The following is a 13,673-nucleotide window of genomic DNA, read 5'->3' as shown; positions in this document are numbered from 1 at the left end:
GAGGTGCACAAATCGGTTTTTTTAAAAAAACCGGTTCGGTTATTAACCGGACCGGTTTTTTTTGGCCCAGAAAAAAACCGGTTCGGTTAATAACCGGACCGGTTAATAACCGGTTTTTGTATGTCAAAACCCTAACCGGTCTAACCGGTTAGGACCGGTTTAGAAACCGGTTAGAATCGGTTAATAACCGGTTAACCGGTTTTTTTTAAAAAAAAACCGGTTTTTCCATTAACCGGTTCGTTAACCGGTTTTGGATCTAAAACTTGTAACCGAAATACGAACCGGCGGTTTGTAAACCGGTCAAACCGGTTTTTAAAAAACCGGTTTTCGTAAAAACCGGTTTCCGGTTTAAACCGGCAAACCGGTTCCCCAACCGGTTTTTTTGACCATCTCTACTAACAAGTAACAACTAATCTAAACAAAAATTATTATAGAAAACGAAATGTGTGATTGGTTGATTGAGATGGAATTAACCTCTCGCTCCCCTCACCTTCATTAACGTTGTGTTCCCGAGTTCATTCACAGAAAGAATGGAAATGAAAGGCGCTGTGTTCCTGAGTATAACTTAAAGAAAGAAAGGAAAGGAAAGTGATGGAAGAACAAAAGAGGTGTGTTCCAGAGTTTTTTTTATGGAAGGAGTCAATGAAAAGAGTGTTTCAGATATTCATTTAAGGAAAGAAGGATGTTTGAAGAGTAAAATGGAAGGAAAGTGTTTCTTTCCAAATTGAAAGGAAAATGAAAGGGAAAGGGAAAGGAAAGAAAAAAAATAGAATGAAAAGGAAAAACTTTCCAAACGTTACTAACCGTTAACTCTATTAAAGCTCAATTGTAGAAACCAAATCGCTTACACAAAAAGAAAAAATGAAACCAAATCGCTTACACAAAAAAGAAAAAAGAAAAAAATTAAATGTAAGAGGCATGATAATTCTATTATAGTTTAGTTATAAAAACAAAAATTGATTAAATAAAAAAAGAATAACAACACAAATCGTTTTTCTTTTTCTTTTTTAAGTTCACGGGTATGTGATAACTTTTTTGAAGTTTAGGTGTAGCAGTGTAAGGGGCTGTTTGGTAGATGCTGAGTCATTAAGTGCTGAACCAGTAAGACGTCTGAATGATTAATAGACTCTGAACCAGTAAGTGTTGAACCAGTAAGTGTTGTTTGGTTGGACCTCTGAATGACTGTGCAGAATGACTATTTACCCTCTGAACTATTTCGTGTTTAATGAAATATATTTGCTTAGTCAGAGCATTTAATAACTAAGCTGAATGACCAAACTTTCATTCTAACCAACCAAAGTACATCTTAAAAATAGTTCACCAAGTAAACATAAATATATACCTATATAATAATTGAAGTTTGTAAACATGTTGGAAATCAACATAAATATACATATATAATAAGTTAAGTTCGTAAACAATTGTAAGACAAGACAACTCTCACATTATCAACATATAACTCGTGAAAACTTTATGTACATTTCAACAAAACTTTTCTCCAACTCAATTATGTGTATTTAAATGATCCGAGTGTTTGATCTTCAAGTTCCCTATTTCTGCTCCCGAGTTTTACCTAAGGCATTACAACGCAATTGATCTTCGACAACATACTGTAACAACAAATTTAACACATTAATTTGACATTTTTAGTCGTAAGACATCATGATAAACCTACATTTGGACAACAAACTGTAGCAACAAGTTTGAAAATAATTTAACATTTTCAATTACAAAACAAGCGAATAACCTTATAGTTTGAACAACAAACAGCTGCAACAAGTTTAACACATTGGTTCTACATTTTTAGTTGTAAAACAACATAATAAACTTACATTTTGGACAACAAACGCAACAATAAGTTTAACACACTCGTTCATGATATTTATGATATTTTTAGTTGCAAACAACATAATAAACTTACATTGTAGGACAACAAACTACAGACACAAATTGAACATACTAAATCACCATTAATGGCTAATATGAAATCATCATCCCACGTCTTAACTAACAACAAATTTGTCATATCCTTTCTTTACACTCTTTATTATCCAAGTTCATATTGTTATGATACGTAGAGATGAGCGTTTCCGGTACAGGTACCGATTGGTACCGGTACTGAACCGAACATTTCAATACTAGTACCGGTACCAAATATTTCTGAATTTCGGGATCGGTACCGGTATCGTCCCGAGCTCATCCCTAATTGAGACGTTTGCTATATCCCGAGCTCATCCCTAATAGAGACGTTTGCTAATAGGTTAAAATAAAATCAACTTACTTAAAGTTTCCAAATCTTTTCAACAATGCACTAGGTTAATTCTCGAAGTTCATGTCATTGTGAACATAGTGTTATTTATGTAATAGCCCGTATATGAGTAACTCACTGCATATACTCCTAATTATTCAATAAGAAAGCATGTGCATTGTGACATTCGTCAATTTCAGGTTAATCGTGTATTCGTTTTTGTATTTGTTTTTATGTTGTAAACCAACTCGATTTATATTCCGAACATTTCAAATATATAAAATATTTGTTTTTATGTTACTAAATCATTCCCACTTGTTCAATTTGAAAAACCCCTTTTACGGATTCGAAAACGTTTATTCCATGCTCAAAACCACCTAAAACGAACTTCAAGGACCAAAGTTGCCAAAAATGAATCCCATAAATATTTTTACCAACTATAATTTCCAGATTTCTTTTAAGTATTTTAATTATTTTAATTATTTTACGTTAATTAATGGTTTTACTTTAATTCAAAAGCAACCAATGGACATTTTTGCATGAGATTCTATTGGTGGAGCCTTGTCACCCTCTCAAGCCTTTCTCTACACTCTTGGCCTATAAATACAAGTGCATTTCACTTATTTTAAGCTTGCTCATTCACTTCTTTTCTCTCCCAAACAAAGATTATATCTCCATATTTTCAAGGTTTCTTAATAACAAGAACCATTCTTTAATTTTTGTTTTGTTACTTAAGCTTGTGGTACAACATATATATAATATGCACCCCTTGTTACCTTTGGTGGTTACTTCCCCGGTCTCGGTCGGTGAGGTTTCGGGCCTCGTAAGGCAAGGCTACATGGAGGACTTTCGTGGTCTTTGTTATATATTTTTCCGCATCTAACCATCTAACTTTATTATTGCTTACTAACCATGCTTAACTTCTGCTCATTTTAGTTTGTAAATCATATTTATGAAGTTGCATGGTTATGGGTTTGAAGAGACTAACCTCGGTTTAACCGTAAATAGCTTCAAACCGTAAACCGAACTTTGTTTACTAGTTTTGGTAAATAATTGTTTAAACATGCTTATTGTTAGATTTAAGTTCCTAAAATCATTTTTTTATAAGTTCCATGGTTATGGGTTTGTAGAATCTTACCTCGGTCTTAACCCGAAACAAGATCCGAACTAAGCCGATTTTCACTCGCTTAAGACACACAAGTGTGTTTTTAGCTATCAAGATTTGTATAAACTTTTAAAAATACTTTATAAAATGATTTTAATTAATTTCTTAAGTACTTGGAGATCTTGGATCCAACTTGATCTCATAACAAAGTTTGGACCGACAAAACCGAACACTCGCTTAACGAATGTTGTTAGTTCTAAAACAATAGAACTACATACTTGGTTAAGTCTTATTAATTTTTATTGAGTTATCTCATAACATTCACTATTTTGAAAAGTTGACTTTGGGTTTGACCAATTATCAAGACCCGAACTAACAACCCGAAACACTCGTTAAAACCCGTTTTAGTATCTATTTTATAAAGGGGATTGCATTCTTGCATTTTTACCCACCTTATTACTTAACATAAGTTGAGTAAATATTAAGGGCTAGATACTTTAACCCGGTTTTGAGCAAACTTATTTTTTAAAAGACTATTATCATGTTTTTCTTAAATATTTACATTTTAAACCATATACTTTAAATTGTTTACATTTCCTAGCATTTATTTTGTTTAAATACTTCCTAGACAACCTTTCTAATACAAGACTTCCTTTCATCTAGACTTGCCCGTTAAACCTCATCCTTCCGGTTACTCGTCATTTTACCAAATCAAGTTTATTACTTGAATGTGAGTACTTTTCATACCCCGTTTTCCATCTTTCGTTTTGGGGGTGATATTGCATACTTATTCAAACTAAATGCTTTATATTTGAGTCTTAAACCACAAACTTTATTGTATACTTTACTTAAATAAATGCTCGATTTGGTGTTCTATGCTTACATGCGTATATGCTTATGTGTTTACCGCTTTTGGTTGGTTGATTCATAAATCCGTGAACTATCTGGTATTCTCTTATAGCACGGTGTCGTTAATGTATTTTTATTAACGATCTCACATGAAATCCGAATCTATTTGGTATTCTCTTATAAACGGTGTCGTTAATGTATTCTTATTAACGATCTCATATGAAATCCGAATCTATTTGGTATTCTCTTATAGACGGTTTCGCTAATGTATTCTTATTAGCGATCTCATTTATCCAAATTATTTCTATTATTTATTGTTTCGTATACAAGTTGTGGAATTTTCCTATTATATACTTATTGTTCAAAACTATGAAATTGCTCACCAACCTTTGTGTTGATAAACTTTATTTTATGCAATGTTACAGGTTTGACTTTGGTTGACTCGAGAACTTGACGAAAAACTTTATCAAGACTATTAGGATATTAGCAAAACGAACAATATATTATTTGTTGGTTGAATTCGATTATTGTATGAACAAGTTATGTGATTCTTATGATTTTATGAAATTAAATGAGTTGATTAAATATTGTCCATTTAATAGTGTCTTGTGTTTTGGGCAATCCGTTGCACCCCGGCATGTTGCGCCGCCTTTGGTCGGGGTGTGACATACATTTTACCATATATAAGACTTTTTGATTTTGTTTGCTTTACATATTTATGTATAACCTGTATACAAGTAATTCACCCATTCACTATATATACTCAAATGTTTAAAAGTTAAATTAGTCATTCATTCAAGACATTTTATCAAATACCTTATGTACATCATAATTTTGTTTACAAAACCAATTGTCTGTGGGCTCTTTCAACTCAATTTTTCTTCACAAACTTTATATAACCAATTTAAAACGAAAATAAGTTATTCATGCACATTTTATTATGTTTCAAGCATACATATATTACACATACCAAGGATTCTACCTATCTCGAAACCACATTCAGTTGTAAAATTTTCAAGGAACCACAATGCTTGTGTAGTTTATGAATAAACCAAATGTGTAAAAATCATATTTAAGCATAGACCGACAACAAAACTTTACGCTTTCATTTCAGATTCATCCCAATAAACCCAAATACCTTGCCATATCAACAAATGGTTAAAATATCAATTAACCAAATTTTCAATATAAAAGCAAGATTCAACCAAATTGAACATCAATTAACATAAATTGAACAATAATTAGTCGTTAGAACCATAAAACCTAGCTTCTAGGCCTAGTCGTTCGAACACTATAGGTTGTGAAATAGAAATCGCGGAGGGTGGGAAAACATAATAGCAGAAATCGAAGAGGGAATAAAAATCAAACCTGTTTGTGCTGGGAATCGGGCGAGGAGTGGATGGTGGTGTTGTGCCTGGGTCGCTGGAAGAGAAGGAGAGGAAGGAAACGTTGTATTAGGTCAGGGCATTATGGTCCTCTTTTTCATTCAGCTTCAAATACAAGCGGACTGAATCAGATGTTTATTCAGCCATTCAGATGAGAGTTTTAAACAAGCCAAACACTTCATAGTCTGACCGATTCAGACTTCAGATTTGAATGGGGTCATTCAGACCAAAACAAATACCCCCTAAGTTGAAAAGAGAATCGTAAAGGAGAAAATTCAAGAGGTTAGTTGTTCTCAAGTCGGTTATAAATTCGAGTGGAATAATTGGGTTCCCGGCAAAGTTGGTATTTTTTCATGGAGAGCGGAGTTGGATAGACTTCCGATTTTAACTTCTTTGGCGAGGCGGAACATCGAGTTGGCGTTGGTGGACTGCCCAGCATGTGGCTTAATGGAAGAGACGACCGAACATATTTTCGTTTCGTGTGGGTTAGCTCAATCGGTTTGGCAAGCCATATCTACTTGGTGTAAAGTCCCGCAACTATTCGTGTTTTGTGTCCGCGATATTATCGAGTTGTATAAATATACTAAGTTCCCAAAGAAAAATGTGAATGTCACACCCCGAAAACCCTTAACTTAAATAGCGGAAGACTTAGCTTAACGCGTTCGGGTTGTGACAGTTGTTGCTAGCCAATCATAGTGATATATATATATATATATATATATATATATATTTGTTAAAAATGGACTTTATTAAAATCAGAGTTTACATGTGTGCTGACACCAATGTTTTAAACAACGGTATTTTAGTTGTACCGGATTGTGCTAAAAATTGGTACAACCGGTTGAACCGGGTTATACCGGGAGGTTCAACCGGTTAAATAGTTTAACTTATAATTTCCTATAATTGTAACTTCAATACAAAAATAACCCAAAACAAAAGGATTCTTATAACAAAAAATAATCTAAAAGTTAATTCATATTAGAAAAATAATGCAAAAGTAATCAATTTTAAAAAAATAGTCCTAAAGTTTACACGTTTGAATGTTAATTGTTGGGTTAAAAATATTGTTGAAAAAATATGGGCCACAAATATCAAAAATTTCTCGGGCTTAAAACCGGTTTGCCGGTAAAAACCGGTATTTTAGACAAAACCGCCGGTACGATGTTCTAGCAAACCGGTTATAAATACCGGACTTAAAATACCGGCCTAGTGTGCGAAATCCGGTTTAACCGGTTCAACCAGCCGGTTTGAACCGGTTTTTAAAATACTGGCTGACACACCAAGTCTTATTTAAATAACAAAAGTCCATCACGTTATTTATTCAAACTTCAAACTCGACACCTCATCCTTCACAATCTTCACGAAGCTTCCAACCGTCATTTACCTAAAAGACGTATTAAAAACGTTTGTCAACACGAATGTTGGTGAGTTCTCAAATAAACGTTTGTTTATATAAATTTCACGGTAATGGTTTAGCGACCATTATACACCAATTTGTTATCCAAAGCAACGGTAGTATTTATTTCTCACCATGTTCTTTGACAATGGTAATTAAAAAAAAAAACCTTTAAAATTTATATATTATTTCTTAAACAAATCGTATTAATTGTAAACTAGCTAAGCTTACAATGCGTGTATGACTATCAAATCGATAACTCGAAACATACCAAACTCAAAATACTCTCACTTTTATTTATTTCCATTAACAGTTATTTAACCAATTTAACTCATTCCACTATAATACAGTTTGAAAAACAACATGCATTTAAATACAATATGCCTTTCCCCCAACACAATATTTAAAATATTTAAAAACAAACGGCTTTAAGAGAAACTCACGGTTTGACGATCGATTCCAAATAGACTTGTATCCTATAATAGCAAATTTATATTTTATAAGTTCGGGTTTGAATGACTCGTTGACGACTTTTATTTTTTTTTATTTCCTAATTCTAAGTTATCACACAAGCATATATGCACACAAAAATTTCTAACTTATATTCCTATTTATCTAACAATTTAGCAAACAAACAAGTAGTATTTAACACATGATTAAATATTATATTATTTAATTATTATTTATAATAAAATAAAAATATTTTTATTTTCTGGAATAAATAAATAAAAAAATATATAATTTTAAATGCTGTTATGAATATAAAGTCGTTTTAGTCGGTTACGGTCGGTTTTACCGGTTTCGCGTTTAGTGGCGAATCGGTTAACTTTATAGTAAAAGTTTAATGTTTTAAATTTTAAAAACACTTTTTATATAAGTTTAATCAAGTTTCATTAGTTATTTTGATAAAATAATTTAGTTTTTATTTTGGTTGTTATTTTCTTAAAAACGACCGTCTTTAACGTTTTCGTGTCGGTTTTCACGACACGAACTGTTTAGGATCAAGTTTTGATATTCAGTCCTTCTCTTGTACATTAACTTAGGTTTTGTACAAGAACTTTATGACGTTAGGGGCTGATCTAATAAATATTCTAAATTTTGTGTCGGTTCACGTTAAAAGTCAAACTTTTAGACCGTTAAAGTTACCGACACACCCTCTAAGTCTTATTCTTTAAAATGAATTCTTTTTATCCATAAATTATGCACCAAATAGCATATAATTTACTAATATATTCAGATTTAAATTATATAGCAAAACATACATCAATCAAATTTCCAATGAAACATGCTTATGCCTTAACTACTTATTTTATTAAGAAGTGAATATATTGTTTCAAATATGTTAATATTATGTTCATGTATTCACTTTTCAAGATCATAATTATTCATGACATGGTCCTAATATATCATAATATCATCATCAAAGACAATCACATTCTAAACACTTAAACAATAAAGTTTCCATAAATAGTAACTTTGTCATATTCATATTTTTCATATATATCAAGTTTTCAAGTATTATTAGTATATGACTATATTGTTCAATTTTCTTAACAACTTAACAATCTTCACAATGATGTTTATCCATAATATACTAATTATCAAACATTTATGTCTCCATGTATCAAATATTCAACTCAATCTTTTAAACAATTGACACAGCATAAAAAAGTTTCAATCTTAACAATCCATCATTTAATCCTACTTATGAGGTTTAGTTAACATTAATCTCAATTCCCACACATACTACGGTTCTTATAAGCAAGATTTAAGTTACTCATTTTCAATATTTCAGTCATATTTATTCCTATTTCAATCTTTAAATCAATATTCAAAATTAATTAATCAACAAACTCATAAAGTATCAACTTTGATAAATTAAAGTAAGCTATAACATGGACACAAACAAGCATTTTTATTAACTTAATCATTTCCATACACACACATGCATACTCATGGCATGCATACACACATGCATTTTTTAAATATTTAGTTTTAAAATGTATTTTAGCTTTATTATGCATTATTTTACTAAATCCAATATAAGTAACTAAAATTTCAACTATATCTTACCTTGGGTTTTAGGTGATCTTAGCAAAGAGATGGGGTTGAATCTTGTAAGTGCAAGTTATTCTCCTATCTTCTCTTGGTTACTCTTACAAGCTTCTAACCTTTATGTAGCCTCCATGGATAATGTGTGTGTGATTTGAAAATGGGTGTAAGGATGAGGGTGGTGGTGGCCGTGAGATTTAGAGGGAGGAGGGGCAGTGGTAGAGTGGTGAGTTGTTGATTTTAGAGTAGGTTATGTGTTAATATAGAGTGTTGATGTGTTAGTGTGGTGTGTGTTTATAATCTAACTCATGATCCTTCTTATTTGTGATTGGAGGGTTTGGGAGGTAGAGAGAGTGTGAGAGAGAAAGAGAGCCGTGAGAGAGGGAGATGGGAGAGGAAATGGTGGGGGTTGGGTATAATATTAGATATTTTAGGTGATTTTAAGTGTTAACGATTTAACGTATTGCTAAAAATAAATAGTCAATCGGACTCCGATCTTGGTATTTTTTGTCAGACTTTAAACGAAATTAATTTCCTGACCATACCTGTTATGATGATATTTTTCTGAAATACTTGGTGTCGGGTTCTTACAGTGTCCGCTACTGACTTACGATAATTAAATTTCTAACTTTCACGATTCAAATTTTCTAAAATTAAATTTATATGTTTTCTCTAATATTTCCATATAAATTTTAATTTTTCAAGGCATTTCTGACATGATTAGAATTTTATTTGTTTTTAAGTCGTCACCCGATGTAATTTTGCGTAGTACTCGCTACGCGACAAAATTTTACTTTTTCGAACCTTTAATAATAAAAGTCATATGAAACTAAGATTTTTAGTCAAAAATGACTTTACTTTATTTATTATAATTTATTTTATTACATAAGTATAATTATATTAGACGTAAGGTTGGGTTAATATTTACCGTATGTCATGGTGAAGTCGTTCCATGCGGTTAGTCTTGTCACATTATGGTGCTTATGGAAGGCTAGAAATGATATGGTGCATAATGGGTCGATGGTCTCTACCGGAAGTGTTGTGGAGAATGTCAAAACTCTTAGCTATCTTTGGGTTGAAAACAAGTCGGGTGGTATGTCGATCTCGTGGGCGAATTGGGATATATTTGTACTGTAGTGGTTCTTTGGAGTGTGTGTGTGTGTTATCTTTTTATGTTCGGTAGCCGGGTTAGCTTCTAGCTACACCAGTTGTTTTTTTTATTTTCATTTTCAATGCGTGCTTTGTTTGCCGTTAAAAAAAGAGAGAGAAGTTTGTCCAATAAAATCATGCACACGGCTAGGGCTGGAAATTGGGTATCTGTTAAAGACATGACAAGACCTGTTTATCAAAAAAGTGCGGCATGTGATTTTTTTCATTTTCTTAAATAATTGAAATTAGTAGGCTCGACTCCCTCATTATCCGTTATTGGTATACAAAACTTAAAACTGCCTTATAGTCATGACATATAAAGTAGTTAAACGGGTCGTATTCAAGTTTGATATTTGTGTTACGCGCGTCACTTCTTACTTGTTAAACCTATTAAGACACGAATTGCTAGCCCTACGCACGGCCTCGTTGAACATGTAATCTCTTCATTTCAAGTGATTTTCGAATACCAGCATAGACGGTGATACTGCTTTAGTGACAACCAGGTTAGATCATGTGTTACACACAGGTGGAAATATATAAAACTTTATTGTGTATTTGTGTATTATACATTTTAATGAATTGTAAACGTCATATAATCTAACATTATTAATATAAGGTATCACATGGTTGTTTAATCAAAATAATCCAACATACAAAAACAAACAAAGAAAAATGACAAATTAAAACATATTTCTAACTTACTAGTAGGTGTGCCCGCGCATTGTGGCGGGGATGATTCACAAAATATGTTGCTTTAGTTGAAAGCGATATTCGATAATTCAATAATACCCACAAAACAACTTGAATCATTATTAATAAAAAAAATAAGTAGAGATTCGAAAGAAATAAAATTTATCATGTGGATCAACTAAAAACCATATATAAGAGACTCACATAAATGAAGTTATTTTGTTAATAAGCATAAAAGACAAGCATCGACATTTGGTGAGAAAATAGAAGCATGCTGGCGGATTTGGTTACAGTGAGATTAGTAGTACACATAGCAGATGTCAACTACTTGAACAAAGATAAACATGCATCTAAAGATACATTAAGAAACAAAGATGCAATAAATTATAAGAACCATATTTAGTTAAGTTTAATCCAAAAAGAGGTCAAAATTATGTCTTCACTGACTTTTATTTATGCTTCTTAGTAATTGATTTGTGTTGCTAAATTTATAATAATTATGTTTGTTCATTTATCTATTAAATAAAGGAACCTCCTATGAAACGATTCATGAACTGTTTTTTTGAACTTTCAATTCGTTTTCGAGTACCGGAATGTACTGGAATGTAATTATCGTTTGTCTTAAGAATCCCAACCGCTATAGCCTATAGCTTTAATCCCACGCCTTCTCACTTCATGCACAAATAAAATGTTATTGTAGGAGCAAATCACTACGAGCTTTTGTCGCTCAAGTTAAACTATATTTTAAATATATATTTGATTCCTTCGTTTAATAAGATTCAATAAAGCACACATCATGGAAATAATATGAAAATAATAGCTTTTGAGTGGTGGACAACATGTTAACAGCCTGGTGGCTGTTAATAGCATAGTGATTTAATCTTAGATAGATGTACTTCATCCCAGTAAAATGAATAATTTTAATAATCGTAACAATGGAATTTGGTATTCATGTTCGGTCGCTTTAAACATATTAAACGAATGAAAGTTAATGAACTAACGTAAAAAAAGTTCCCTAGATGTTCGGTTCATTAACAATCCAAATAAAAAAATACAAATAGTTGATTATCAATCTATATAATCAACAAGCTTCACAAATCAACAATCTTTAGTTAAAACGTTTAACCAACATAAATGTTGAAAACAAAACACAGATAAAATTAATACATTTACTTGTGTCTTTTCCATAAACAACAAGGCTTCAAAATATGCAGAAGCGACATCTAAGATTGGAAGTAGTGCACATAATAAACCCACTGCACAATCCTGCCACAAAAATACAATAATAATAAGGATGCATATTACAGAAGTTGCACTGTTTCATTTATAATACAAATATGATAAAAGAAATCATATTTTTTTAATACACTTTGGACAACTTCCAACCTGTTAGATCCCCTTTTACATGTTCCCGTTTCTTTTTTAACATGTTGACATTGAATTAGAAAGAAAAGAATAAGAAACAAACAAAAAAACCCTAACCTTTGCACATAAAGAGTGCTAATACTACTCTTGTCCATTAAACACATACCAAAAAAACAATATCATATAAAAAACTTTCGGTGTTGACCAATTACAAAATCCCATAAGAACCAAAATTCAGGCCAACTCAATTGCCCTACAAGCATCTGTAAGAATTATTAATTGTAACTAAATTTGAAATAGAGGCATACCAAATTTAAACCACCAAGCTTGGAGGTTTTCCTTGGCTATCGCACTCTGCCTTAGTGTTTGGTTTGGGCTCAGTTTATTTGCACGCATATTAGAAAAACGATTCCTAAAATACGAGCTGCATGTTGTGCATTGCGATTCGAGTCAGCCGAAAGCTAACATAAAGCATCAATTATCTAAATGAAGAAGATGATGAAGTCTCCTCTCACAACCTGTAAATCCAAAAAGTATTATTTATACACTATAAGAATTCATTCTTACCTTTGCAATGTTGTACAAAGCTTCACAAGCATAATAGCGAACGATGTTATCTTGATCAGAGAAAGTGCTAATCACCGGTACAATTTGCTACCAGATGGATTGTAAGAGGAAAGATAAAACTTCATTCGTGTTGATCAATATATAAAGTAATTATAATATCTAGCAAATGGAAACTTTTATTTTAGAAGATGGATGATAAATGCTATTGAGCAATCAGTTAGCAATTCCAAGTGACCTATATATGTGAAATTTGCATTGTATTTCTTGTATACATGCTAATGCAGATAAAAAATACAAAGTTAGCCCTAGGTTCACCGAATAAGATCAGAAGACGGATGATGTCTGTTACTGAGCAATCAGTTAGCAATCCACACAAGACTTAAAACAAGCAATAATATTCAGCTTATAATATGAATTGAATAACTGGATTGGTTCATGATAGTATATTAACAATAATATTCAACCTCAAATATCATACATGCCAACTATTATTTACATCCGAACTAACGTTCAATTTGAAAATTAGGTCAAATCGATCAACCAAAAGATATATATAACATAGTATGCTTACCATTTTTTTGCAGTTGTGGTGACTGAACCAATTGGAAACAGCAAACGGCCATAGTTATACCCCTAAGGATAACCGACGGCCATTGATTTCAATGTTTGATTGCAAAGTTATTACAGGGGTTTAGATGGTTGATTGTAACTCTTTATTGTAGGGTTTGAATGGAGAGTAATTACAACGGTTTCGATAACTATTCAATTGGAGAGTAATAACCCTAATTAAATGTGGCTCACAAATCTAACTACATAACCGTTCATTTGGCTGATGACGTCGTCGATGATAATGACTTGAAAGGTCGC

Source organism: Bidens hawaiensis, unplaced genomic scaffold, assembly GCF_021521415.1.
Source record: "Bidens hawaiensis isolate Kalapana, Puna unplaced genomic scaffold, B.hawaiensis_p1.1 tig00040308_1, whole genome shotgun sequence".
Lineage (NCBI taxonomy): Eukaryota > Viridiplantae > Streptophyta > Magnoliopsida > Asterales > Asteraceae > Bidens > Bidens hawaiensis.
Note: the sequence above shows the minus strand (reverse complement) of the source record.